Source organism: Macaca nemestrina, chromosome 5, assembly GCF_043159975.1.
Source record: "Macaca nemestrina isolate mMacNem1 chromosome 5, mMacNem.hap1, whole genome shotgun sequence".
NCBI lineage: Eukaryota > Metazoa > Chordata > Mammalia > Primates > Cercopithecidae > Macaca > Macaca nemestrina.
Window position 1 is genome coordinate 19,171,061 of NC_092129.1, and position 27,569 is coordinate 19,198,629.

The following is a 27,569-nucleotide window of genomic DNA, read 5'->3' on the forward strand; positions in this document are numbered from 1 at the left end:
CTGACTTTAGATTTAGAGAGCCCACAGTGACAGATCAGACCTGTGTGAAACACCTTGCTTTTATAGTGATTGCTTGGTTTTACTTGCTGCCTGTGGAAGGAATAACGATTCAAACTAGTGAGCATGTAAAGTAGAAAGTCTACGCACAGGCTGTGTCTGTCCTTGCTAACCAGGCGAAAAAGAAGTACATAATGCAACTGGGGGAAAAGACTAATAATGAGACCACAACCATCTGGAGAACAGAGAACATGTCATCCTTGGGTGCTTAAAGGAAAAGAACACAGGGTTGTAAGAAAAATAGGCTTGGGGAAAATTAATAGAGAGCTCTAAAGAAAATGAAACATTGGAATAAGAAAAGTACAGAAAACAGAATAAAAGCCTAAAGCAAAAAGATGTTTTACTGAACGATGGACATGAAGCAGAAATTGGATGATCCTGAAGTGTAAAACCCACCCTTAATTGAATAAAAAAAAAGAAAGGGTACAAAAGCACTTTGTCAATTCATAAGGAATCTCAGTTTTAATTTGTCTTTCCAAACATTCTGTAACATGAAGTAATCTAGTTAGAATAAACATGTTTGTTACAGTGTTATTTTCCTAAAAACAAAATGGATCCTTTAGTGAGTTAAACGTGCTACAAAAGAGTAAGCTTTTTCAAAAGAATTCACATGTGCTTTGTTGTGTGACACTTAGTAATGGGTAGAATCATAAAAGGACTTAGTTCTGGTGGGCAGCTATAAGTTTAAAACTCATCTGAAACTAAGTTGTTTGGCCATTTTATTAGAAACATAAAGATAATAGTTTTTAACGAGACTGTCAATGTCTTTTGATACCTTTGAGTTAAGAATTCTCTGAGCCTTCCAAAGGCATTGTGAATACTACAATGTGTAAGCACAGTGGCTGTGGGTGGGAGGGGGCAGTAGGTAATCCCATTTGTTGTGTGGTCTGAAGAATCTAGAAAGGTTCCAAATTCTCTCTCCTGCTATGGTTATCAATGCTTGAAATTGTATCCTGAGAAACTCTTTTTTTTTTTTTTTTTTTTTTTTTTGCGGTGAGAGAGAGGGGAACCAAGCAAGCATTTTCCAATCCTTGCTGACTTACTTAAAGTCCAAATATTTCTTTATGTGGTTAAGGCCTTTATTTATTACTACTGTGGATTTAATCATTATGGAAGCATAGGATTATGAAGGTATAAATAAGCTTCAATATCTGAATTCACATATCTCAGCCCAAGCAGTTTAGGTAATTTGTCCAAGATCACAATTGCAGACACAGAAGTAGTTCAGTTTCTATGCATTCTGGTTGGCAATGGTTAGCTGTTCTTTTCTGAGAAGCGAGGGCGAAGGGCCTGAGAGTCCTGGTTTCCTGCAGGGACAGAAGGGATGGAATGGGAGAAGGTGGAAGGCAAAGACGGAGGAGGAATTTCACCTCCCTTTCAGTTTTGTTGCCTGCCACTGGCCTGTGAACATGTAGAGGAAAAGAGTAGTTTGGCATAAACTCTGCTCAGGTTTTAAACCATTTCCTCCCCAACAAAAAGTATTGACAGTCTTTAACTTGGTATATTATCTATTTCAAAAGAGATAAGCTAACCAGCTCAGGAAGTTCTTTTGCTTTTATGTGAGTTTCTCAAGCAACAAACTTCCTCTGCGGCAGGGTTACAGAACTAAATACAAGACTCAGGGAATAAAGTTGAAAGTGTTTTCTCAGTCTTTTCTCCTTCTCCAGCTGTGTTCTCTGATTAGCAAGTTAGCATTTGGAACTCTTACTCTCTGAATGACCCTTAGATCTTTTCCAGTGACCAAGAAACCTGCAGTTTGTTCCCTAGCCTTTTAAAGTGCCATTTCCGTGCTTGGAAAACATTTCATCCATCAGTGGTATCAATACTTTTCATGCTGTGAAAGTTGGCTGTCCTGGCTACTTGCACAAATAATGAGCATGCAGAGCTGACCCAAATTCTACTCAAGAATTGCATAATATAAGCTAATCATTATATAAAGAGTGCACTGAGTGTCTCTATAATGAATTCTGAGAGATCTACAAAATAAAATGCACACCATGTCAGCTCTTCAGTATTCCCTGTTAGAGTTAGGAAAAACATTTTTTTTTTTAACTTGGTCAATTTTCCCCCAATTTCTCTTCTAACAAAGATTTGTAGTGCTTACTGTAAGAAAATACATAAGTAGTAGATATTAGAAGTATAGTAGACCCCCTAAAAGAGTTCCCATAGTTAATAATTTAGTAATTATCTAGTAATAAATAATAACTAAAACCTTGATATATATCTCGATTTTTCCATAATTCTGGATATTTATAAAAAATGTGTACACACATACACACATTTACATAACTCAGCTCATAGCATACATTCTATTCTATAACCTGAAGTTTCCCATGGCAATATGCCATGACACGAGCATCTCTCTGTTTCAAAAAAAGAAAGAAAACCATATTATCATTTTTAATGGCTACACCATTATTTATCTAGGCACCTATTGAAGAATATTTAGGTTGTGTTCCAATTTTTCACTATTATCAACTATGTGGTAATATTTTTGGATGTGTGCACATTTGTACTGGTTACATGGTAGCTCAGTTTGCAAGTCTATTGAAATTTATAAAAAAAGGATTGGTTTAATTAAATAACTTTTTTTCCCTCAGAAGATATTTAGTTAAAGCATTGGCTCATAGAAAGTCTTTCCTAGTCTGATTTTTGAGACTGCTTCCTGCCAGAGGTTGCCCTTCAGTGTCCTGTTGGGCTGCCTTATTCAGTCATCTTCCTAGGACCAGGGCATTTCACCTGGGTGGCGTGAGTGGCTTAATGGGAAAGAATACATGACTGTCTCCCAAGTTTGATGACTGGGATGGTCTGCCACAGCTGCTGGAGCCAACACAAGGACTCTCATCTTCAATGGACACCTCACTTGTGGCTTAGTTTCAGTGGATGCAGAAGCCCTGCTCCAGCGTCTCGGCCACTCAGTAGCATGGCCTGTGCTTGGCATTTTAGTCAATTTGCGTAGTTTCTAGTACTGGTACATATACTATTGAGTAAACATTCTAACTTCTCTTCACTGAATAGCCACAATAGCCAAGGTGCAGTTGAAATTCACAGCCACAACTTCTAACAGTGGATTCTTAGCAAATGAGCCTTATCCTGAGAATATATGCAGTTTTAACAAACCCAATTCAGTTGTGTGTAAATGTCGCTCTCAAATTAGTTTCCTTTGCCTCAGACATAGTCAATGATTGGAAGGAATCTACACTTTCAATCTCAGCACACACAATTCACATGCCAGCCTTGCATTCCAATCAGACTCCAAACTTTTTATGATCCCAAAGCCTGAAACTCAACATTTCTATCTTGTGTCATTTTGGAGAGAAATGTCCTCCTAATTTCTTTTTCCCATTCTAAATATAATCCTGCCCACTCTTGGGAGCTCAGCTCAGATGACACCACACTGATGAAGTCTGTCCTAACCACGTCCTCCTCTGGGTGCTCTTATTTTTGGCATATTGTTTTTACTACTCACTTGATAATTTGAATAGAGTGATTCATTCATTCTTTCTCTCTCTCTTTACACACACACACACATGCACAAACGCACACACACATACCCATGAAAGCACTACTGTTCTAGAGTAGTGTCAAAGGGGAAAATTTTTGTACTCATCATTCCGTCCCTCCTTTTCCAGCCAATGCTCATTCAATCAGGTACAGCATATGCACTTTATGCAAATTGGCCTAATTTGAGTCTCCACTAAACATGCAGAGAACATACATATATTGGATTAATTAGCCATGGATTCTACATTTAGCAAGTCCTTCAGACTCAGTGGTTGAGTCACGTTATATGATAGCCACAGCAAACAGAGCAATGAAAGTTGAGAGAAGATGGAGGGAACAAGCAGACATGGAGGAGCCGGTCGATGGCATTTACCTCCTGTTCCCCTCATTCCCCCCCTTGAGCCTGTGCACGCACTCTCACACACACACATGCATGTGCACGTGTGCATGCACACACACACATGCTTACCCACACACACCCTGCTTGGGTCCTGAGAGTTCTGTCATTTCCAGCTGCTCAGTGAGCTTGCCTGCCTTGGATTCCGGGAGAAGTTCCTATTTTCACATACATTACTCTTTACTTAAAGCAGGTTGGGTAGCTTTCTGGTCCTTGAAGCCAAACAATTTCTATCTAAGAAGTAAGGCATTTTCTGTCTTGAAGAGGCATTTCTAAATGTCTTATGAGTGAACACTTAGTCTCTATACACTCTGCAGCTCTGTTAGTTTTGTTCGTTTGTGTCCCTGCTCAACCCTTTCCTTGACTGCCTGTAGAGCACGGTCACAGTGTCTGTGAGGCCCCTGTCTCCTCCTCTAGACTCTAGGATTCCCATCTTTGTGATCTAGCTCCAAATCTATGCACTTATTTATATACAAATTGCTTGCCAACTAACTGGTGACATTTTACAGACTTGGCGAGCTCTTCTGATTCAACATGTTTGCATCATTACAGACACCTGAGGAAATAGGACCTCAAGTGGCAGGAACTTCAAGCACTGCAGTGAGGGGAGAGTAAACAATTTAAAAAGGCTTTTCCTTAGATCCCACCAGAGAGGCAGCTGCTCTTTCTGCCTGCATTAGGGATTCCCTCAGCACATTTTAAGACTGTGTAAATCTGTCCAGGAAATACCGCTAATACTCTCAAGGCAAAAAGACACTTAAAAACTGTCCTAGTTAAATGAGACTACAGATATAATACCCCACATTAGTGACTCAAAATATATACAGCTATGTTTTCATAATGTTCAGCCTTAAAAAAAATCACACAGAGTAGTTTGTTTGCTGGGTAGGTTTGATTGCAGGATGATGAATCAAACACTCGGACAGGGTCTTCTTTTTTACTAACCACCAATTAACGCACACTGGGTGTAATCCTGGACAAAACATACCTCTTACAATCCAGTATCTCTTTTAAAGTGAGAAGCTTAGGTGGAAGATCTCTAGTATCTTTTTAAAATCAGACATTCTGGCTGGGCGCTGTGACTCACGCCTGTAATCCCAGCACTTTGGGAGGCTGAGGCGGGTAGATCGCCTGTGGCCAGGCATTCGAGACCAGCCTGGCCAAACATGGAGAAACCCTGCCTCTACTAAAAAAAAAAAAAAAAAAAAAAAATATATATATATATATATATATATATATATATATATATATATACACAAAAAATTAGGTATTCTGTGATTTTCAGTTGTGAAAGCCTCTGAAATGAAGGTGTCAAGTAAAAATGATTAGAGCAGTTAGAGAGAGAAACAAGTCAGCCTATAGTGGCTGTGTCTTCTTGGACCTCCATCTTGTTTTGAAGGATCTTAGAGAAGGTGAGAATAGCACCCTTTCTTCACAAAGCCGAATGACTTCAGCAAACCCAGGTGTCTCCTAATTTCAAGGATTTGGTTGAGATGTGTATTTTAGGTACAAAGAATATTAACAATTCTGCAACAATTGAGCACTAACTCTTCTATATGTTTGTAAGAATTACCAGGGCTCAGGTAAAGTAATTTCTAGAATGGCTTTTAGAGTCCTTCCTAAGTGATGACTCCTGCAGATATTATGTGCCTTTAAATAGTAACATTGCCTCTTTAACTAAAATTAGATCAGTGTTTCCTAACCAGGGTCAATTTTGGCTCCTGGGGGATATTTGGCAATATCTGAAGGCATTTTTGGTTGTCACATCTGGGAGTGGGGTGGAGAAACAGTGTGCTACTGGCATCTAGAGTGTAGGGGCCAGGGTTGCTGCTGAACACTGCACCCTAAAATGCACAGGATAACCTCCAAAATAAAGAAATATCTAATCCCAGATGTCAATAGTGTCACGGTTGAGAAAGCCTAGACTAGAGAGTGCATGGGAAAGATAATGACATGTGGACCCTTACTTTGGTCCACATGCAATCTCATTTTTTAAAATCAGAAACCTGTGTAATGACAACTGAATGAGCTTAGAAAATATATTGCTAAGAAGCTTTTTAAGCTAGCAAGATAATTTAGGTTTAATGAGCCCTACTACCTTCATAAATATGTCTCCAAAAACTTTATTTTAAAAATATAAGTTGAGTTATGAACCTCATCTGGTTAGGACACTCTAATAGATTGCTCTCAGGAAAGATGCAAACTCTTTAAGTGGCCCACAAGGCTCTGCATGACCTGGTCCAGACTTCCTCTGCAGCCTTCTCTCAGGATTCCGTGTTTGCTATTCTCCCACTCCTCTAGCCTGCCAACAGCTTAAATGCACAAAGCTCTTTCCTGTTCGGGCCTCTACCCACACTCTTCCCTTCTTCCCTCTGCTTAGAACATTTCTTCTCAGCCACAGGGTCTCTCCCTGCACCGACTTGTCCTTAGCTCAAATGTTGGCATCTTTGCAAAGGTTTTACTGAAGCTCTAACCTAGTCCAAATTAGACCCTGTGTTTTATTCTCTGCATTTTATAATATTCATCACATTTCTAATCATGTCGTTTTGTGTGTTTCTGTGTTCATGTTTGGTTCCCTCCAAGGTTTTATGACCCATGAGGAGACAAAGTGTACAATAGTTTTTTTTAATTTTTAATTTTTTTATTTTTCTGTAAGTTATTGGGGTACAGGTGGTATTTGGTTACATGAGTAAGTTCTTTAGTAGTGATTTGTGAGATTTTGGTGCACACATCACCTGAGCAGCATACACCGCACCATATTTGTTGTCTTCTAACTTTGGCCCCCCGACTCATCCCCCAAAGTCCCCAAAGTCTGTTGCATCATGCTTATGCCTTTGCATCCCCATAGCTTAGCTGCCACACATCAGTGATGTTTGGTTTTCCATTCCTGAGTTACTTCACTTAGAATAATAGTCTCCAGTCTCATCTAGGTCACTGCAAATACTGTTAATTCATTCCTTTTTATGGCAGTGTAGTATTCCATTATATATATATAAAATATTCCATTACATATATAATATATAGTATTATATATAATATATAGAATTATATATATATATATTATATATATATCAAGCACAGTTTTTTTACTCTTTATCCACTCATTGATTGATGGGCATTTGGGTTGGTTCCACAGTTGTGCAATGGTGAATTGTGCTGCTATAAACATGCATGTGCAAGTACCTTTTTCAAATAATGACTTCTTTCCCTGTGGGTAGATACCCAGAAGTGGGATTGCTGGATCAAATGGCAATTCTACTTTTAGTTCTTTAAGGAATCTCCACACTGCTATCCATAGTGGTTGCACTAGTTTACATTTCCACCAGCACTGTAGAAGTGGTCCCTGTTCACCAAATCCACGCCAGAATCTACTGTTTTTTGATTCTTTTATTATGGCCATTCTTACAAGAGTAAGGTGGTATTGCACTGTGGTTTTGATTTACATTTCCCTGATCATTAGTGATGCTGAGCATTTTTTTCAGATGTTTGTTGGCCATTTATATATCTTCTTTTGAGAATTGTCTGTTCATGTCCTTAGCTCACTTTTTGATGGGATTTTTTGTTTCTTCTTAACGATTTGTTTGAGTTAGTTTTAGATTCTGGATATTAGTCCTTTGTCAGATGTATAGATTGTGAAGATGTTCCTCTACTCTGTGGGTTGTCTATTTACTCTGCTAACTGTTCCTTTGGCTGTGCAAAGGTTCTTTGGTTTCATTAGGTCCCAGCTATTTATCTTTGTTTTATTGTATTTGCTCTTGTGTTCTAGGTCATGAAATCCTTGTCTAAGCCTATGTCTGGAAGAATTTTTCCAATGTTATCTTCTAGAACGTTTATAGTTTCAGGTCTTAGGTTTAAGTATTTAATCCATCTTGAGTTGATTTTTATATAAGGTGAGAGATGAGGATCCAGTTTCATTCTCCTACATGTAGCTAGCCAATTATCCCAGCAGCATTTGCTGACAGGGCTGCCTTTCCCCACTTTATGTTTTGTTTGTTTTGTCGAAGATCAGATGGCTGTAAGTATTTGGGTTTATTTCTTGGTTCTCTCTTCTGTTCCATTGGTCTATGTGCCTATTTTTGTACCAGTACCACGCTGTTTTGGTGACTATGGCCTTGTAGTATAGTTTGAAATCAGGTAGTGTGATGCCTCCAGATTTGTTCTTTTTGCTTAGTCTTGCTTTGGCTATACAGGCTCTTTTTTGGTTCCATGTTAATTTTAGAACCGTTTTTTCTAATTCTGTGAAAAATGATGGTAGTATTTTGATGGTGATTGCATTGAATTTGTAGATTGCTTTTGGCAGTATGGTTATTTTCACAATATTGATTCTACCCATCCATGAGCACGGGATATGTTTCCATTTGTTTGTGTCATCAATGATTTCTCAGAATTGTTTTGCTTTTCCCTGTAGAGGTCTTTCGACTCCTTGGTTCAGTGTATTCCTAAGTATTTTATTTTATTTTTTGCACTTATTGTAAAAGGCGTTGAGTTCTTGATTTGATTCTCTGCTTGGTCACTGTTGGTCTATAGAAGAGCTACTGATTTGTGTACATTAATCTTATATCTGGAAACTTTGCTGAATTCTTTTATCAGTTCTAGGAGCTTTCTGGAGGAGTCCTTAGGGTTTTCAAGGTAAACAATCATATCATCAGCAAACACTAACAGTTTGACTTACTTTTTACCCAGTACTATGTTGAAGAGGAGTGGTGAGAGTGGGCATCCTTTTCTTGTTCCAGTTGTCATATGGAATGCTTTCAGCTTTTCCCCATTCAGTATTATGTTGGCTATGGGTTTGTCACAGATGGCTTTTATTACATTAAGGTACATCCCTTGTATGCCAATTTTGCAGAGACTTTTATCATAAAGTGATGTTGGATTTTGTTGAATGCTTTTTCTGTATCTATTGAGATGATCATGTGATTTTTGTTTTTAATTCTATTTATGTGGTGTATCATATTTATTGACTTGCATATGTTAAACCATCCCTGCATCCCTGGTATAAAACCCACTTGATCATGGTGGATCATTGTTTTGATATGTTGTTGGATTCGTTTAGCTAGCATTTTGTTAAGGATTTTAGCATCTGTGTTCATCAAGGATATCAGTCTGTAATTCTCTTTTATGGTTATGTCCTTTCCTGGTTTTGGTATTAGGGTGATGCTGGCTTCATAAAATGAATTAGGGAGGGTTCCTTCTTTCTCTATCTTGTTGAATAGTCTCAAAAGGATTGGTACCAATTCTTCTTTGAATGTCTGATAGGATTCTGCTGTGAATCCATCTGGTCCTGGATTTTTTTGCTGGTAATTTTTAAATTACCATTTCAAACTCGCTGCTTGTTCAGGTTATCTAATTCTTCCTGATGTAAGCCAGGAGGGTTGTATTTTTCCAGGAATTTATCCATTTCTTCTGTGTTTTCTAGTTTATGTGCATAAAGGTGTTCATAGTAGCCTTGAATGATCTTTTGTATTTCAGTGGTGTCCATTGTAATATCTCCTGTTCTGTTTCTTAGTAAGGTTATTTGGATTTTCTCTTTTCTTTTCTTGGTTAATCTTGCCAGTGGTCCATCAATTTTATTTATCTTTTCAACAAACCAGCTTTTGTTTCATTTATCTTTTGTAATTTTTTGTTTCAATTTCATTTATTTCTGCTCTGATCTTGGTTATTTCCTTTCTTCTGCTGGATTTGGGTTTGTTTTGTTCTTATTCCTCTAGTTCCTTGAGTTGTGACCTTAGAGTGTCAGTTTGTGCTCTTTCAGTCTTTTTGATGTAAGTATTTGTGGCTCAGAACTTTCCTTTTAGCACTGCCTTTGCTGTATTCAGAGGTTTTGATAAGTTGTGTCATTACTGTCATTCAGTTCAAAGGATTTTTTAATTTCCATCTTGATTTTGCTTTTGACCCAGTGCTCATTCAGGAGCAGGTTATTTAATTTCCATGTATTTGCATGGATTTGAAAGTTTGTTGTGGGAAATCAGGGACCCCAAATGGAGGGACTGGCTGGAGCTGCATCAGAGGAACATAAATTGTGAAGATTTCATGGACATTTACCAGTTCCCAAATAATACTTTCATAATTTTTTACACCTGTCTTACTTTAATCTCTTAATCCTGTTATCTTTATAAACTGAGGATGCACATAACCTCAGGGCCACTATGATAATTGTGTTAACTGTACAAATTGATCATAAAACATGTGTATTTGAACAATATGAAATCAGTGCACCTTGAAAAAGAACAGAATAACAGCGATTTTCAGGGAACAAGGGAAGACAACCATAAGATCTGACTGCCTGCAGGGTCGGGCAAAATAGAGCCATATTTTTCTTCTTGTAGAGAGTCTATAAATGGACGTGCAAGTAGGAAAGATATCACTAAATTCTTTTCCTAGCAAGGATTAATACTCTGGGAAAGGAATGCATTCCTGGGGGGAGGCCTATAAATGGCTGCTCTGTGAGTGTCTGTCTTATGCGGTTGAGATAAGGACTGAAATACGCCCTGGTATCCTGCAGTACCCTCAGGCTTACTAGGGTGGGGAAAACCCCACCCTGGTAAATTTGAGGTCATACCAGTTCTCTGCTCTTGAACCCCATTTTCTGTTAAGATGTTTATCAAGACAGTACATGCACTGCTGAGCATAGACCCTTATCAGGAGTTTTTGATTTTGCCCTGGTCCTGTTTCCTCAGAAGCATGTGATCTTTGTTCTCTTTTTTGCCCTTTGAAGCATGTGATCTCTATGACCTACTCCCTGTTCTGGCACTCCTTCCCCTTTTGAAATCCCTAATAAAACTTGCTGGCTTTAAGGCTCAGGTGGGCATCATGGTCCTACTGATATGTGATGCCACCCCCTGAGGCCCAGCTGTAAAATTCTTCTCTTTGTATTCTTTCTCTTTATTTCTCAGCCAGCTGACACTTATGGAAAATAGAAAGAACCTACGTTGAAATATTGGTGCTGGGTTCCCCTGATAAATGTTCCTTTTGGAGTTTATTTCCAGTTTTATTCCGCTGTGGTCTGAGAGAGTGCTTGATGTAATTTCAATTTGATTAAACTTATTGAGGCTTGTATATGGCCTATCACATGATCTGTCTTTGCGAAAGTTCCATGCACTGTTGAATAGAATGTGTATTCTGCAGTTGTAGGATGAAATGTTTTGTATATATCTGTTAAGTCCATTTGTTCCAAAGTATAGTTTAAGTCCATTGTTTCTTTGTTGACTTTCTGTCTTGATGACCTGTCTAGTGCTGTCAGTGGAGTATTGAAGTCCCCCACTATTATTGTGTTGCTGTCTATATCACTGCTTAGTTCTATTACTAATTGTTTTATACATTTGGGAGCTCTAGTGTTAGGTGCATACATGTCTAGGGTTGTGATATTTTCCTGTTGAACACGGCCTTTTACCATTATATAATGTCCCTCTTTGTCTCTTTTAACTGCTGTTGCTTTAAAGTTTGTTTAGTCTCATATAAGAATAGCTATGCCTGCTCGCTTTGGGTGATCATATGCATGAAATGTTTTTTTCCACCCCTTTACTTTAAGTTTATATGAGTCCTTATGTGCTAGGCAAGTCTCCTGAAGGCAGCAGAGAGTTGTTTGATGAGTTCTTATCCATTCTGTGGTTCTGTATCTTTTAAGTGGAGCATTTAGGCCATTTACATTCAATGTTAGTATGGAAACATGAGGTACCATTGCAATCATCATGCTCTTTGTTGCCTGTGTACTTTGTTTTTTTGTTTATTGTTTTTGTTTTTTAACTTGTATTTTTGTTTTATAGGTCCTGTGTGATTTATGCTTTAAAGAGGTTCTATTTTGACGTGTTTCTAGGATTTGTATCAAGATTTAGGGCTCCTTTTATTAGTTCTTGTAGTGGTGGCTTGGTATTGGCGAATTTTCTGAACATTTGTTTGTCCGAAAAAGACTGTATCTTCCCTCTACATATGATGAGTAGTTTCTCCGGATACAAAATTCTTGGCTGATAACTGTTTTGTTTCAGAAGACTGAACATAGGTCCCTAATACATTCTCGCTTGTAGGGTTTCTGCTGAGAAATCTGCTATTAATCGGATAGGTTTTCCTTTATAGGTTACCTGGTGCTTCTATCTCACAACTCTTAAGATTCTTTCCTTCATCTTAACTTTGGATAACCTGGTGACAGTGTGCCTATGCGAAGACCTTTTTGTGATGAATTTTCCAGGTGTTTTTGTGCTTCTTGTATTTGGATGTCTAGGTCTCTAGCAAGGCTGGGGAAGTTTTACTTGGTTATTCCCCCAAATATGTTTTCAAACCTTTTAGAAATTTCATTTCTCAGGAACACTGATTATTCTTAAGTTTGGTTGCTTAACTGAAATCCAAGACTTCTTGGAGGGTTTGTTCATATTTTCTTTTTCTTTTTTCTTTGTTAGATTGGGTTAATTTGAAGACCTTGTCTTTGACCTCTGAATTTCTTTCTTTTACTTGTTCAATTCTATTGCTAAGACTTTCCAGAGCATTTCACATTTCTACATGTGTGTCCAAAGTTTCCTGAATTTTTGATTGTTTTTTTCTTTAACCTATCTATTACCTTGAATACGTCTCCTGTCACTTATTGTATCATAGTTTGGATTTCCTTGCATTGGACTTCACCTTTCTCTGGTCCTCCACTGATTAGCTTAATAACTAATCTCTCAAATTCTTTTTCAGGTAGATTGGGGATTTCTTCCTGGTTTGGATCCATTGCTGGTGAACTACTGTGATTTTTTTTTGGGTAGAAGAGCCTCATTTTGTCATATTATCAGGGTTGATTTTCTGGTCCCTTCTTATTTGGGTAGGCTATGTCAGAGGGAAGGTCTAGTGCTGAAGGCTATTCAGATTCTTTTAGCCCACAGGGTGTTCCCTTGATGTAATACTCTCCTCCTTTTCCTACGAATGTGGCTTCCTGTATGCCGAACTGCAGTGATTGTTGTCTCAATTCTGGGTCTAGCCATCCAGTGAGTCTTAACCTGGCTCTAGGCTGGTACTGGGGGCTGTCTGCACAGAGTCCTGTAATGTGAATCATCTATGGGTCTCTCAGCCATGGATACCAGTGCTTGTTCCCACGGAAATGGCAGGTGGTGCAATGGACTCCATGAGGGTTCTTAGCTTTGCTGGTTTACTGTTCTATTTTTGTTCTGGTTGGCCTCCTGCCAGGCAGTGGCACTTTCCAAAGAGCATCAGCTGTGGTATTATGGGGAAGAACCAGTGGTGGGTGGGGCTCTAGAACTCCCAAGATTATATGCCTTTTGTCTTTCACTACCAGAGTGGGTAGGGAAGGACCATCAGGTGGGGGCAGGGCTAGGTGTATCTGAGCTCAGACTCTCCTTGGCAGGTCTTGCTGCAGCTGCTTTAGGGGATGGGGGTGAGATCCCCAGGTCACTGGAGTTGTGTTCCTAGGAGGATTATGGCTGCCTCTCCTGATTCATGCAAGTTGTCAGGAAGTGGGGGAAAGCCAGCAGTCACGGGCCTCACCCAGCTTCCATGCAAACCGAAGGGTCGGTCTCACTTCCCAGTGCCCACCCAACAGTCCCTAGACCGTTTCCAGGTGGAGAGCCACAGGGGCTTGAAAACCGCCCCAGGCTATCCGCCTCCCAGCTGGGAAAGAAAAGGGCTTGGTTCTTCCCCTGGCTGTGGAGTCTGCACAATGGATTTGCGCCTTCCTCCGAGTTATGGCCAGAAGGCTTCTCACTCTGTTCAAATGGTTACAAAATTCAGCGAGAGATTTGCTTCCTCCTGTGTGGTTTTACTCCCTGCTTCTCTCCCGTTGGATCTTTGTGGTGCTGCGTCTGGAATTGGTGGGTTCTTGGTCACCCAGACTTCTAGAATGAAGCTGTGGACCCTCGCAGTGAGTGTTACAGTTCTTAAAGATGGTGTGTCCGGAGTTTGTTCCTTCATATGTTCAGATGTTCAGTTGTGTCTGCAGCTTCTTCCTTCTGGTAGGTTCGTGGTCTGGCTGACTTCAGGAGTGAAGCTGCAGACCTTCGCGGTGAGTGTTAGGGCTCTTAAAGGCAGTGTGTCTGGAGTTGTTCATTCTTCCCAATGGGTTCATGGACTTGCTGGCTTCAGGAGTGAAACTGCAGAAGTTTGCGGTGAGTGTTACAGCTCATAAACGTGGCATACACCCAAAGAGTGAGCAGCAGCAAAATTTATTGTAAAGAGTGAAAGAACAAAGCTTCCACAGTGTGGAAGGGGACCAGAGCCAGTTGCCCTTGGCTGGTTCCCGCAGCCTGTTTTTACTGCCTTATCTGACCCCACCCACATCCTGCTGATTGGGCCATTTTACAGAGAGCTGATTGGTCTATTTTACAGAAAGCTGATTGGTCCATTTTACAGAAAGTTGATTGATCCATTTTGACAGAGTGCTGATTGGTGCACTTACAATCCTTTAGCTAGACACAGAGTGCTAGAAAGAAAAGTTCTCCAAGTCCCCACTAGGTTAGCTAGATACAAAGGACTGATTGGTGTATTTACAAACCCTGAGCCACACACAGAGTGCTGATTGGTGTGTTTACGATTCCTTACTAGACATAAAGGTTCTCCAAGTCCCCACTAGACTCAGGAGCCCAGCTGACTTCACCTAGTGGATCCCAAATCAGGGCTGCAGGGGGAGCTGCCCACCAGTCCTGAGCCACGCCTGCACTCCTCAGCCCTTGGGCGGTCAATGGGACCAGGGGCCACAGAGCAGGAGGCAGCGCCCGTCAGGGAGGCTCGGGCCATGTGGGAGCCCACCCTGGAGGTGGGGCTCAGATGTGGTGGGCTGCAGGTCCGGAACCCTGCCCTGCAGGGAGGCAGCTGAGGCCCCACAAGAATTTAAGCCCGGTGCATGTGGGCCAGCAGTGCTGGGGGACCTGGGGCAACCTCCGCAGCTGCTGGCCCAGGTGCTAAGTCCGTCACTGCCCTGGACCAGTGGCACTGGCCGGCCACTCTGAGTGTGGGGCCCACCAAGCCTGTGCCTGCGCCTGCCAGAACTCATGCTGGACTGTGAGTGCCAGGCCCCGGTTACTGCTCAGGCCTCTCCCTCCACACCTCCCTGCAAGCAGAGGGAGCCGGCTCCAGCTTTGGCCAGCCCGGAGTGGGGCTCCCACAGTGCAGTGGCGGGCTGAAGGGCTCCTCAAGCACCGCCAGAGTGGACGCTGAGGCCGAGGAGGCACTGAGAGTGAGGGCTGCTAGCACATTGTCACCTTTCAGTGCTACCAGGAATGGCCTTCTAGGGGACACAGAGAGTTCCCTGGATGTTTCTGCTGCTTCCTCTACCACTGCATTTCACATGGCTTCCAAATGTACTCAGCTCCAGGTAAAGTCAGAAACTTCTCCGGCAAACAGACCTCCACCTTCTCCAGGGGGGTGTGTGTTTGAGAGAGGAGGGTCTCCCTTTCCCACTTCTGCAGTTGGGGCACTCACAGTTTTGGGGAGGTGTCTCCTGTGTTCTGCAGGAGGAGTCTGCTTCCTGCAGAGGGTCTGTGGGTCCTCTCAGGATTGTTGGTTTGTTCTTGCTGTCCATATGTAGCTAAAATTCACAATGCGAGCTGCCTGCTGCTCTGTCCGTAGCATCAATCTAGTCCTGCCTCCCGTCCACCATGATCTCTCCTCTAATCCAAAGTGTAAAATACTTTTTAAAATTACCAAAAAGTATGTATTGCTTAATTTGATCATATATATTTAGTGGGGCAACAAAAATGTAAGATATTTATTTTTTATTGTGGTGAGAACAGATAACATAAGATCCATCCTCTCAACATACTCAGTGTTGAACAACAGACCTCAAGAACTTATTCAGATGATGATTTTTGCAGTGCTTACCTTTACTGTCTAATAATGTCTGCACAGAGTAGGTCCTCCACAAATCTTTGTTCAGGAAATACAAGAAAATGCCTTTGATCCTTAGAGTCATACTAGAAGCCTTGGCCTTTTTAGTGTTCTCTCAATTCCCAAGTATATAACCACAATATACTACAGCATCTAGTACAGGAAGTTTCTATGCCAGGTACAAGGGACATATGTTCTTAACAGGACTCCATCTTTTCTCTGAGGCAGAAGATAGACAACTGTCCAAAAGCATTTATTCAGTGCTGTGTGCTGTAGGACTTAAGGCTATTGCTACTGTCTTGTGATACAGCTACCTCCAATGAAAGGTGCTGCTTCTCTCTGAAATTGGAAGGACAAAAGAAGCAAGGCAACTCTTTCCCAAAATTTAGGATTAGAATAGCAGAACATCTCTTTTTGAAGTATGGGCTAGGTAGAAAAAAGTGGTTCCTAAATGTTGTACACCTTTCAAATGATCTTAAATAGGAAAATCCTATGAGTACCAAGGATCATGTAAGTTTAGGGTTTTGATGCAAGGACTAATGAAAAATTCAGGACCTCAAGAAATGGTCTAATCTGTGCACTTCTGTCTTGGGCAAGTAGAGTCTTATGGACACTGGCAGACTAACCTAGCTAGCATCATAATAGTCTGATAGCTAGTAGACTGATCTGCTTTACTGTTTATCATCAGCACATCATCTTTCTGTTCCAAAGAACTGGGACTGAGTGGGTACACTTAGTTCTTTTGAATAAAGTGATAAAGATATGTTTTCTTTTTTTATGTCTCTGAACATCTGACCTACGTTTTGTCTTTTTGTTATGAAGTAGAAGAACATGTTATTCTACTTAAGATTTATTTTGAGGGGAGATTATGTGCAGGTATATATGAACTTCAGTTTTTATTGAATTGAGGTGTCTCACATGTAATGAAATGTATTTTCATGGTGAACATCCTTTTATATATTTCAGTTCAGATACACCTTAATTTTATAAAATGAATAAACTAAATCAATAAAGAGAGGGAAAATCATTTTTAGCATTATAATTCTTTCTGTTTGAAGTTAGAGACAAGGTTATCTTCAGGACTTTAGTTCTCCAATCCAATAAGTTAGAAATGTTCTTTTTTAAATTAAGAAAAATGCCTAATGTTTGATACGATTTTAAATATTAACTCTTGTTAAAATGCTTATGCTTCATTTTGGTTCAAATCTTAAAGATATAATGTTTTGGATCCAGGTCATGTGTTTTACACACTGATTATTACCTAATGTATAAAAACAATGATGTCTGATTCTAAGATAGTCTCTCCCTTATTGATGACAAGAAAAATCTTTTCAGTAATCTCATATTGTCCATTGAGATAAATATGTAGGGTATAATTTTACTGGTCACACTAATTATTTAAAGCATGACATGAATTAGTAAATGTGTATTTTGTCATCAGCATCATCAGCACCATCACTGTGTACACCGTTATTGTCATCATTACCACTGTTGTCATTTGCCAAGTTTTCCTTTTCTTCTTTCTCATCTTCCTCCTCCAGTTCACAAAAATCATGTTATCAAGATTTGCCAAAAATAAAAACCCTTCATATCTACTTTAAGAAGCAGTTAGTAACAGAAAATATCGTTTTATAAACTGATGTGTTCTGCAGAAAATTTTATGTTCCCTTAAATAGCTAATATGCATAAACTCTCTGTATTAGTTTTCTGTTGCTGTTAGTACCACAAACTCTGTGGCTTAAAACAACACATACCTACTGTCTCACAGTTTCTGTGAATTAGGAGTCCAAGTGCTGGTTACCTGGGACCTTTTTTTGGGTCGTATGAAATTGTAATCAAGGTGTTGGTGGGCCATGATATCATCAAAGGCCAGGGAGCCTTTTCCAAGCTTATTCAGGTTGTTGGCAGAATCCAGTTCCTTGCAACTGTAGAACTGAGGCTGCATTTTCTTATTGGCTACTTGGGAACTACTCTTAGCTCTTAGAGATTACCTGTTGTTCCTTGCCCTCTCCATAACACACAAGTTTGTATCACCAAAGCCAGCTAGAAAAACTCTCTCAGGCTCAAATATGTTCATGGACAGTACAGTCCTTTATAAGCACTCACCTGATGAGGTCAGGCCCATCCAGAATAATCTCTTTCAATTAAGTCAAAACTGACTGACTAGTAACCTACTCATTAATGTGAAATCCCATTGCATTCACAAGTCCTGCCCACAATCAAGGAAAAGGAATCAAACAGGGTGTGATTCCTGAATCATACAAGAGGTTGGGAATCTTGGGAGTCATCTTTTAGTCTAGCACACTCTTTAACCTGCCTATTAATTTTTTCAGCTCTTTCCTATAGACTTTGCTGTCTAATATGACAGGAATCACAAGTGCCTACTTCCAGCGAAATTAAATAAAATTTAAAATTCAATTTCCTAACTATATTACGCATGGTTTCAGTACCGAACAGTAAATGTGATTAGCGGCTGTCATGGTGGACCGTGCAATTATAGATTATCTACTTTCACAAGAAGTTGTGTTTGGGACTAAAGTGCTAACAATTTGTATGGATTATCACTTCTATGTAACATAATTTTATTGTATTAACTCATCAGACTAAAAATGAAAATTTGAGACTGTGCAGGCAGGCAAGAGGGGAAAATTTGTACACAGTATTTTGCTATACGTTCAGTCACACCGCAGAGGTGGTGTTTTTAGTCCACTCATAGCTCAGCCTCAGGAAGTCTCCTGCTATTGTCTCTCCTTTCTGCTGTGGCTAATTGTAATGAAGAATAATTCTGTCACCACAAAACGTCTTATTGAACAGTGCTTCATAGAAGATCATTAAAAAGGTAGATTATCATCTAACGTGCAGTTACAACAGTTGTATGCGATGGAACATTCTCTGACGATGAAATCTGTATCTATGGTGCCCAATTTGGTAAGCACTAGCTACAGGTTGCTATCAAAGCACGGGAAATGTGACTAGTGAGGGATTAAATTCTGAATTTAATTATAAATTAATTAAATGATTTAAAATTTTAAATAGATATATATGCCTAGTGGTATGTACATTGGGTAGCACAGATCTAGGCTATGACACATTTTCAATTATTGGAGTCCTGCTACTTTGACACTGGCTCATAGATAAAATCTGGGAGCTTTTAGGTTGGTGGTAGGGAAATGGTTGGGTAGATTAGGAAGATAATGTAATTCTCTTGACGTTTCATTATGTTTTAGACAATTTTGAAAGTCCAAGGAATGAGGTTGAAAAGTAAAATCTCCTAGTTTTAAATCTTATTTTATATTCAAGTTAGTGTTTCATCTTAACAATTTGTCTGCCTTTAGAATGTTACAGCTTTATTCAGCTGGAAGAAATTTTCTTATAATGTTTTCTCCTCACATTGACTTGCCTTTTGCTTTGTTACATTTAATTATATCCCCCCTTAAGGAAAATGGGAGGGAAAACATCAAGTAAACATGTTCCAATGCAGAACTTGTTCTTCCCCAAAAGGTATAGTTTGTAACTTAATAAACACAACCACATTGTGATTTAATTAACAAGTCATAGCAACAAAGAAAATAGTAAATCTGTAATTTATTTTAATGCGATGAAAATGGCAGATCTCTTTTAGATGAGAATTTAAAGTGAAGCAAAATCAAATTTAGCCCAGTGTTTCATTTCTAGATGTGCTGAAGTGTTGTCACAAAAACACACACTGCCTATCTCCATGGAATGTACACCTATTTTTAGGAATGAAAATTTCCATCATGCTAATATGTTTAAGTATCATTTCCAGATGCTCAACTTCTCAGGAACTGGACCACACGTTGAAACTGTGTGACACTCATAATGATAATTCTCTGTATTAACAATATGCAAACTCCGAGTCAAAAATTCCAGTTAGACACACACATTTCATAGCTGAGTTTCACTGTAGCTAGAGTTTGGCATTTCACCTATACACAGTCTGAAAAAAGAGAGTCTCTGAAGTACTTCTGTTTGTGAAGGGAGTCAGAGGGCGGGGGCTGATCTACTTTTGTTGCTTGTTTATGGGGCAGGATGCCACAAGTCAAATGAACTATAATGACCATGGATTTCTAGGGAAAAAGGGAGCACAGAACTTGGTTCCATATGCACTATATATATTAGAGAAGGCCAGTTTGGACATTGTCTTGGATAGTTATATGTTCTAGTTCCTGTTACTAAGCAGAACTACAAAGAGAATGAATAGAAAGCCCTGAAGAGTTCTATACTTTCCCTCATACCCTATAGCTAAGAAACATTTCCACCTACCATCCTTTCCGTGTCTTCATGTTTTATATCTTTTCCTTGGAGCTAGAGGGTAATAAATATGATTGGAAGATTCTAATGCACAGCTGGATAACGATGCTTTGAAATACCACCTATAAATTCTTTCCTGGTAATTATGATTATTTTTTCTTTCTGTCTTTCAGGAAACATTCCACCTCTCATATCAGGCTATGAAGCTGAGACTTCCTGCCACTGAAAATGAGAAGAGGAGTGTAGAGACAGCTGAGACCAAACACTTTAACTGAGTCAACAGGAAGATTCAATTTAAACCTCCAACAAACACAATGGCTGTAAAACAAGTTGCATTTGATTTGCAAGAACCAAACACTTGAGAGAAGAATGGTTTTAGATTTGCCTTACATTGGCAGTGCTTTGTGGAACCACTTACTGAGAGGATGCAGGATATGACATGGAGCATTTTTTTTAAACCTAGAAGGGAAGATGCTAAAACACTTCCTGCCCAGAAGTGTGAAATGTATAGAGAATCCGGAGATGAAAGCAACACATGGAGATGTTAGTATAGTCTATGGTCTATTCAGTCTGCTACCTGGGCCAGAGTTCCTGTAGGTGAAGAAAATAGAGGTCCTGACAGTTTGAGGAATGTGAAAGAGGATCCTGCACAAACATAGCACTGTAATAATGTATTTCCTGTGCTTTGTACTGTTTTGGACACTGTATGTGCCTAATTGGAGTAGACTCGAGAGCATATGAGAAGAAAGAATTAGTAAGAGTGAAACTTCAGAATTTTTGAGGGGTTTTCTCAAATTGGATGAAGATATGGACCAGTATCTGGGAGATGTAGGGGCAATAGATAGTTTTAAAATTGTATATTTTAATTTATTTTTGAAGATGATATGAATAACAGCATGCTATATTCTTTTAAATAAATTTATTTAAATTAACAAATGAAAATTTCATATATTTTTTGTGTTCAACCTGATATTCAGAAATATGTATACATTGTGGAATGGCTAAATCCAGATAATTAACATACGCATTACCTTACCTTTTTTTTTTTGTGGTGAGAACAATTAAAAATCTACTCTCTTAGCAATTTTCAAAAATATAATGCATTGTTATTAACTATAGCCATATTGTTGTATAATAGAACTCTTGAATGTATTTCTTCTATCTAACTGAAATTTTGTACCTTTGACCAACATCTCTCCATCCCCCTTCTCCAGCCCCTGGTAACCACCATTCTACTCTCTGCCTCTGTGAATTTAACTTTTTAAGATTTCACATACATGTGAGATCAACAGCATATTATATCCAAAAGAGAGGGGGAAAATTTCCTTGTAAGACAGAGAAGGCCAGGCGCGGTGGCTCACACCTGTAATCCCAGCACTTTCGGAGGCTGAGATGGGTGGACTGCTTGAGGTCATGAGTTAGAGACCAGTCTGACCAACATAGTGAAACCCCATCTCTACCAAAAAGACAAAAAATAGCTCGGCGTGGTATTGGGTGCCTGTAATCCCAGCTACTTGGAAGGCTGAGGCAGGAGAATCGCTTGAACCAGGGAGGCAGAGGTTGCAGTGAGCCAAGATTGTGCCACTGCACTCCAGCCTGGATGACAACTATGTCTCAAAAAAAAAAAAAAAAAAAAAAGAGAGAGAGAGAGACAGAGAGGGAACAAATCATTGAAATAATGATCCTGAATGAGTGAAAGGGAATAGGACTGCAGAGTTTGGCTTTAGCTGGAAATAACAAGAGAAACACTCTCGTGGATAGATTTTATGTTAGGATCAAAAATGCAAGCAAATAGAACATAGCATAGTTTGAGCATTAGAATTACATAAACATAAATGTTAAATATTTAGAAAACCACCTTTGAGCCAGAAGACATTCCAGTTATGAAACATAAGCTTGACTAGAACTGCTTCTTACCTTAAAGGCATTAGAGTGGCCCAGTGGTTTTCAATGGGAGGTGATGTTTTCTCCACCGCCCAAGGATATTTGCCAATGTCTGGAGACACAGTTTGTTGTTACACCTGGGGGAGATGTTGCTATCGACATCTAGTGGGTAGAGGTCAGGAATGCTGCTAAACATTCTATAATGCAAAAGTCAGCCTGCAACACAGGAATTAGCTAGCTTAAAGTGTAAATAGTACAAAGATTGAAAAGCCATGACAGGAAAGGGTCTCCCTGACCTCTACTGAAATCTGCTGTAGTTATTAATGGTATAGTTGATTTTATTTGCCCCTTACAGCCAAAGACAGGGAGAAGAAGCATCAAAGCCAGAGAACTGAAGTCTTCACATTTAGAAGATACGTGGCCATGTGACACATTGCAACACAGTGCAGAGAATTCTATTTAAAAGTATGTAACCTTTGGCTCATCTATGTTGTTCAGTGGTCACCAGAAATACAATTTGTCTTGAAGTGGCTCTCTCAGATTCCAGCCTACCACACTAATCTATCTAAACAAGTTCTACGAGAAGGAAATGTCTCCAGGTATGTTGGGTCAGCTGTGAACATTAAAATGGGGTTTACTGCTGAATTAGTTACTGGTGAAAACAAACATATTATAGCACCATTCTTGAAAATCACACATTTTGATACTTAATATACATCTTAGTTCAAATGGAAGTAATAAAGATGCAGTTTCGTAAGTTTTAAAATTATTTGGTCGCATGCAAAATATCTTTAATAACAAAATCTCAGACAAAATAAGGGTGTGAATATTGCTTATTTCAGATACAAATGCAACATTATTGGATGTATTTTGCTAGGATTTGAAGTGGATTATTTATGACAATAGAACCAGGGTAAAGGAAATAGGAATAACAAAAAGGTTTAAAAGATTAGTAAAATTTAATATTTAATAATTTGAAAGTTGATGTGAAATATTACTCTATTCTGCTTAGGTAAGATTTACTAGAACACTTTGTAAAAATAATCTAAATACTAGGGCCAATCGGAATGCTGTTTTTCTTTAAAATTTCAAATTCACTGGATTATGGTAACTGAAAGAAGGAATAGACAAACCAGGTAATTCTTGCATTCTAATATTAGCTTTACCTAGTCATGCATAACAACACAGGGAAGCCATATGAAAAAATCATATCTAAAAATATCAGTCTGAGATAAAGTATGCAAATACATGTTTATTGTAAACCACCTCAAAATATTTTTGAAAGAAGGTAAGACAAGGCATAAACATACAACTATTTAGTAGTATATGCCTTAATATTGAACAAGGAGTTTGATTTCTCTTATATTCATTTCTTTTTTTCAAACTTACTTTAAAGAGTTTTCTCTAGAATGTCACCTTGGGCTACAAATTAATCTTTAATCTATTTGTCTATATTTGTTGACTTACTACTATACACAGAATGTTAACTTGGTCCTAGAGATTGAGTGATGAATAATGTGCTCTACTTGCTCTAAAGGGCATACAGTCCAACAGGATAGAGACACAAGTAAACAGATAACAATGATGTAATGTGATAAGTTCTATGGCAGAGGTAACCATGGGGATGCAATGGAGGGTCAAAGAAGGGAGTACTTAACCAAGACTTGGGAAGTTTCTGAGAAGGTCAAGTTAGTGGAATTCTAGGCTGGATTCTGAAAGATGAGCTGTAGTTGCCTAGGCAAATGTGGTGTGAGAGAGGAGGAGGACATTTCAGTCTGAGAGAACAGTTATGATAGAAGTGTTCAGCATTGAAATAAACCATAGGTATGGGGAAAAATGTGGATGGCACAATATGGCAGAAATTAGAGAATGAAAGAGACCAGTGGAGTTGCTGAAGATAGAGAAGGAATCGGGGGTCATATTGCCTTGGGAACTTTATCTTGCGGGTGTTGGGGAATCACTAGGATGCGTGAGTGGTGGAGTAACTTAATCAGAGTTCCATGTTAGAAGGATGTTTCTGGCTGCAATGTGGAGAACATCTTAGAGAAGAATAAAGGTGGAGGCAATGAGACCAGTAAGGGCTCATTTGCTATTGTAGGAGACAATTGTAGTTTGGTTTACCAGAACAGAAAAATAAAAATCCACATCTGTAACTGGAAAAGAGCTCCTCTGATTTCTTCCTTCTTTTTAACCACTATTATTAACAATATTTTAACAAGACACTCCTTGCCACAGGTGCTGTTAAAATCCTGAATTCAAAAATAAATAAATAAAATCCTGAATTCTATGGGAAAACAAAATATAATTCCTATTATTTTAAGGTAGACAATTTTAGCCTTCTTAGATAGGTCATGAGAATACCATGATTCCTTAACATCTAAGACTCTAAACTATCAATGAAAAACAAAAACTTATTTTGAAGTGAGATAACATTTTATCACTGTACATTAGTTTTGGGTGAGAAGAAATAGTTTATTAATTATTTATTCTGAATGTATCAAGAAAAGCAATTTAAAAATATGCTATAAATAGGATTCACGTAATTCTTAATTTATTCTTCACACTGTGAGATGAAATAAACGTTATGAGTTCATTGTGTATTTACCAGTGAGTAGATTTACTAGTGCAGTTATTGAATTGTGTAAAGCACAGTTTAAGTGTATAATATATTTCTTCGTATATTATTTTATTTACTTATTTTAGAGACAGGATCTCTGCCTGTCACCCACGCTGGAGTGCAGTTGTACAATCATAGCTCACCGCAGTTTCAAACTCCAGGCTCAAGTCATGTTCCCTCCTCAGCCTTCTGAGTAGCTAGGATTACAGGCGTAGCTCATTATTCCTGGCTAATTTTGAATTTTTTGTAGAGATAGGATCTCGCTATGTTGCCCAGATTGTGGTCAAATTCCTGTCTCAAATGATCCTCCTCCCTCAGCCTCCAAAACCTGGGATTACGGGTATGAGCCATGGCACCCAGTCTTAGTATATAATTTCTTATTAACACTTAATCTAGTTTAAAAATATCTATTTTCCAATCTTAAGTGTTAGAAATTATAGTATCGCATCCTTTACTTAATGGCTATTTCTGCATATGTGTGTGTGTGTGTGTGTGTGTGTGTATATGTGTGTATATATATATACAGTTATGTAATTAGTTTAAATTTTTATCCACAAAGCAATGGGAAGATACTGAGATATATAAACTATATATATAGATAGATAGATATAGAGATATATATATTTAGTTAATAATGGTTATTAAAAAGAAAGAAGAATTCAAAGGAGCTCTTTTCCAGTTACAGATGTGGATTTTATTTTTCTGTTCTGGTAAACCAAACTATAATTGTCTCCTACAAAAGCAAAATGAATCATAAAATCACATTGAAAGTGATTTTAATTTTCCATCATGAACCAGTATAATTAAAATTTCAGAAATAATATTCTTTAAGCACTCTGATGTTTTCCAAATACTCTCTTCTTTAAGTGTTACAGCTCAGAGAAGGGAATGGGCTACTTTTGCAATAACATGCTATGTGCACACTTCTCCCTTTTAAATTTCAATTCAAAGGAAATGTAAAAATCTTCAAACACAGCAGAAATTGTGAATTAATAAGACCTGCAATTAAATCTTTTTTATGGCATAAACTGTGCCCATGCCTTAACAAAACAAGATGTCAGCATTGTGAAGGTCAAAGTTGCTTGGCATCAAATAGATCAAATGCTGAATTGTTTATATACATGTTAGAAAAGTTCGCTGCTGTAAAAATATTCTCATAATCTGCAGCATTTGACACTGAAAATAACATTTGCTATTTAATTAAATGTTGAGAAGGCATTTATAGATAGACACCAATAGATAGCAGTTTTCTTGAATTGCATCTGGAACGACCTTTATTCCCCTTTGCAATAATTCCCTCACATCCCAAAGACTTGACAAAGAAGAATGTTTGTCAATGGATACATTCCTTACAATTTCAGCTTGGTTTAAACTTTATGGTGCAAATGAGACTATTTTTAAGGTTTATTTTTCATTAGATTTTATGATTACTTTTTCTCTATTTTATGTTTTCTACTTTTTCCTCACCCTAAATATGGTATCGGTTATAGGTAACAGTTTTTACTCTTGGAAAGAATGGAAAATCAGAGGTGAAGATGACACCAAGGTATGTTACTATGACCACATGAGGTTCCCTTGCTGAAAATATCTTGGTATCTTCCCATTGTTTTGTGGATAAAAATTTAAACTGATTAGCTTTCTTTTTAATCAGCTAGCCTTTCCAGGTTTATTAAACTCTTCACACTAGACAAAATGGCTTACTAGATGTTTCTTAGGTATATATTGTACTATCTGTTTCGTGTTTATTTTGTTTGATTATGTTGTTTGATCCAAAATGACATCTTCCTTTGATTTTTCTTTGTGAGTCCAGATGAAAGGATATTTACATAAAGATAGTCCTCTGCCTCCTCCCTCTGCCCCCACATCCAGGACTAATTGCTTGATTCTGCTACATAATTAAGAGAGAAATACGCAGAGTGGACTTTTGAGGGAAATCATTACTAGCCTCTTGGAGGCTGTGGTCCCAAGCTCCTGTGAGGAAACCACACTCCTGGTAAACTACATCAGATCCCACAGGGCCTTCCAGGCTGCCTCTTGCTTTTCTGACCTGGGCATTGTTCCTTTTACTCACAACTCTTGGTGCTCTAGATCTTGCAATATACAGGAAACTACGCACATTCATACACCATCTACCAGAAATGATATCCCAAGCACCTTGGTCAATAATATCTGATAATGAACCTTAATATCTCTCAAGGCAGTCATGGGCAAAAAAGGAGAAGTTTGAGCTTAGCTTATCTGATGAGCGTTTTGAGTGTAGCAGTGCTGAGGGTGAAGATTGAGGGTGGATTTTCACCTTGTTTGCAGAGCTATTCTTTTTTCATGGGGTTTATAATACCCCACTCCCCAGCATATCTAACTAAACAAAGATTTCCATGGATTAGAAAAAAAAATTTTGTTTTAGAGATGGAAGTGAATCACTGACTCACTCTATATAAACCCGACTTTCCATAAAGCACATCTTTCTGTAAAGTTCACCCTGGCTTCCCCACCCCAGATATCTGTCTGAATTTCGGCAGCAATTACTATCTGGGCTCTGGAATCAGACAGTCTAAATGCCCCTGTGGCTTATATTTCTCATCTATAATATGAAGATAATGACAGCATCTAACTCAAGATCTGAGGTGAATATTGAGAACTAAGTTATTAGCAGTTTTTTTTTTTTTGCAATTCATGCTGTTGTATATTATTATCTACAACTACTTTAAATTGATTTTAAATTTTATTTTGAAATATATGCATTCAAGTAATTCATCTATATATGTTTTGTATACTATGTGGGCTATTAAGTATATATCTAGTATATAGAAAATTCCCAACATAATTGAAACTACAATGTATCGTTTTCCTAGTGCATTCCTTTTACGTTCTTTCAGAAATTTTGGTTTTCATAATACTTTTATTACATTTGTATCCCTAAAAATTGTATATTTTTAAAGTTTAGTATTTTCAAAGTTTATATAAATGGTACCTTACTATATGTATCCTCTGGTTTTAAAAACAATTGGTTTTTGTTCTTCAACATTTTGTGAA

General features: G+C 38.4%; 1 long non-coding RNA gene across 1 annotated transcript; it reads right to left on the bottom strand.

Moving 5' to 3' along the window:
* Positions 1-1,118: 1,118 nt before the first annotated feature.
* LOC139363115 (uncharacterized) lies at positions 1,119-23,462 on the bottom strand. The gene is made up of 4 exons (XR_011623026.1): positions 23,387-23,462; positions 21,953-22,081; positions 15,758-16,102; positions 1,119-1,364 (listed from the first exon to the last, which is right to left on the bottom strand). It is a non-coding gene; the product is annotated as an uncharacterized lncRNA (long non-coding RNA).
* Positions 23,463-27,569: the final 4,107 nt, after the last annotated feature.